The following is a 2794-nucleotide window of genomic DNA, read 5'->3' as shown; positions in this document are numbered from 1 at the left end:
CACACACACACAACCAACTAACTGGCCTCAGATCATGTTTAACACAGTTTGTTCTTTCTGCTCCGTATAAACTTGTACTGTGAGGGTGATCAAATGTCATTTGCAAATTGTAATTCCCGTTACTATTTAATAGAATTTGCAGAGAAAACAAGTTTGCAAATTAACATTGCAAGATGAAATATTAGCTGTGCAGATGTCCTTTATTACACGCATAAAACGAATGCTCTTTTACTTTACGCAGTAATCCCTGTTACTGGAAGAGCAGCAGAGCTCAGTGTCCTGACTTTAAATTAGAAAACGTGTGATCCAAGATCCGATTAAACACGAAGCGCTGCTTTTCAGGAAAACGCGCGCTTGAGCGCTGGCTAAATCCCGAACATGATCTGATCCACCGCAGTTCCTTCTGCGCACTTTTGATGGAAACGTCGGTGACGTAGGTCGGCTTCATCAATCAGCGCGCAGGCCCCTTTGACAGACACATGTTGGGGCGGTACCCTGCCGTTTCTTTTCCCTTCCACATCACAAGCTGCGTTGGTTATCTTCTTGTGCGCGCCGCGATCCGGTTACGCGGACGGACAGCGGCCAGCAAAAAAAAAAAAATTTAAATAAAAATACATAAATCTGCCGATGGGGAATAAAAACAGAAACTCACCAGAATTAGAACTGGAGAAAGTTTTGACTCCGTTTCTGTAAGATTGGAATCCGTGAAGCTGGAGGAATGAAAAAAATTATAATAATTAAAAAAAAGAAAGTCCGACGCGTGATGCGCACAGCGCTAGATTTCATGCCATCCAAGTGATTATTTAAAGAGAAAATAATCTGATCTCCCCTCTACTTTTTTTTCTCCCTCTTAACCACCGTCACGTCGCCTCATTTGAAACAACATATTAAGGCTCAAGTTGGGGGCTCTTTATAAACACTTTATGGTAGATAATAGTTTGGACGGAGAGGAGGCTATTAATGGAGTCTCCAGTGGCTCCAGAGCCCCTCCCCTTCACCAGAAGCCTCGCTAAAAAGGTGTAACGAATCGATCTGCAGCCTCCTTTGTCCCAGTAAAGAGGTCACTGAAAATATACACAATGTTTTCTTTTTCTTTTTTCTTTCTTTTTTTTTTTAACTGTGATGCAGAGCAGCTCTGAAGGAACTCTTGAAACTTGTGCGCAAAAGAGAAAAAGAGTGTTTTGGGAATTTTTTAGGAAATGCTTTAAAAAGCTTTATGTAGGAAAAGCAAGCATGTGTGTCAGATCTGTGATCTCATTAATCATCCAGATCTATTAGTTAAAAAAAAAGAACAATTGCTAGCAACAAATAATGGGTTAAATTAGGTTTTACACTGTAAAACGTGTTTCTTTGAGATTATTAAATTCTAGTCAATAAAATTATTCCAAATCAAATCAAGCAGATAGGTTTTAAAACTCCTTGGTAATGAGTGAAATCTTAAGACACAGTTTACATTTTACTTAGAAATTTGTACAATTTACAGCAAAAAAAAAAAAGTTAGGTTTATATATGAGTTGAATTATAAATCGGCATCAACTTCGTGAAAAGCAGTGGCTGGTAATGAAACTTGTTCGGAAAGCTGCTTTGTTTGAGGGAGAATTTAAGTTTGTGTCCTATACTTTAACTAGATTATGGTGACCGTGGAAAAGAGCCACCCGCTTTTAACCAGATGGATCTTCCAGCAGAACCAGGATCAGCATGAACGACTACAGGCTGACAAGACAAGAAGCAATCCAGAAAAATCTGAGGTGCTGAAACGGAAGTACATTCTTTTAGACGAGGAGAATACACAGAGATAATTGCAGTAGCAGTGAGGAACTTTTAAAAAGTGGTTGGCATGTAACTATTCTTAATTATTTTTCCTATTAAGTAAGAATATAACTATAAGTTATACAGCAACCAGTTAGCTGGTAAACTTATACGTAATTTCTGTTTCAAAATTGACAAAAATGTAAGCAAATAAAATGTATATACCAATATCATTGGATAAATAATTTCATTTGATTTATTAGAGTAGTAAATTTTTAGTCGTAGCAGATGAGTCAAATGTCAGCTGATGTATTTGAGATAAAAACAGGAGACAATAAAACTTGAGTGTACCTCAACTTTAGGGGGAGGAGGAACAGATGTTACAAAATGCATTGAACAACAATAGCTAGTAGAAATGAGACGCCATTACAATTCAAATGATCGTAGATTAAGAATCCTAATTCTAGAATAGTAGAATTAAACATAAAAAACCTATTTATGATTCAGACAACTGGTGTGAAAGTAATTTGATCGCAACAGAAAACCTAAAACAAGTCAACGTGTTTGTACATATATGCATGTAGGCTACAGTGAACTTAATAGGTTATGAATGAATCACATTACTCTCATAATAAAAGGAAAAATGATACTCAAATCCTCATAAAACAGGAGCATAAACTGACAGCGAAACAAACTTTTTTTTTTTTTTTGGCTGTTTTTGTTTTTCACTCATTCTTTTGTCTGAGCGCGGGTTCCAAAGGTGCGTCCTCCTTCTACGCGCACGTCAGGGACGCACCTCACCTCAACCCCTGCTTAGGAAAAAGGAGAGCCATCCCTCCTTACAATAATTAGAGTTGCAGATTGACAGGTGGGCTCTGACTGTCAGGGTGACGCTTGTCGGAGGGGTGGAGTAAAAGAAGGAGAAGGGGCCCGGAAAGGCAGCTGGATGTGTCTTGTCTGTCAGTAGCAGCCGTCTGAAGGCGATGTGCGCACATTTTTTTCCCCCCCTTTCTGCGTGCGGGAGACTATCCAGGGGGTTCGGGGG

General features: G+C 38.9%; 1 long non-coding RNA gene across 2 annotated transcripts in view; it reads right to left on the bottom strand.

The window, feature by feature from the left end:
• Positions 1-1465, bottom strand: part of LOC103472463 (uncharacterized) — a 12945-nt gene extending 11480 nt beyond the window's left edge. Inside the window, exon 1 of one of the 2 annotated variants that reach the window (XR_534865.2) lies at positions 653-1465. This is a non-coding gene — a long non-coding RNA (uncharacterized LOC103472463). The remainder of the gene's footprint in view (positions 1-652) is intronic. The other variant, XR_534864.2, reaches the window with a different exon arrangement.
• Positions 1466-2794: the final 1329 nt, after the last annotated feature.

Source organism: Poecilia reticulata, linkage group LG11 (assembly GCF_000633615.1).
Source record: "Poecilia reticulata strain Guanapo linkage group LG11, Guppy_female_1.0+MT, whole genome shotgun sequence".
NCBI classification, from domain to species: Eukaryota; Metazoa; Chordata; class Actinopteri; order Cyprinodontiformes; family Poeciliidae; genus Poecilia; species Poecilia reticulata.
Note: the sequence above shows the minus strand (reverse complement) of the source record. Positions and strands in the feature narration are given on the sequence as shown.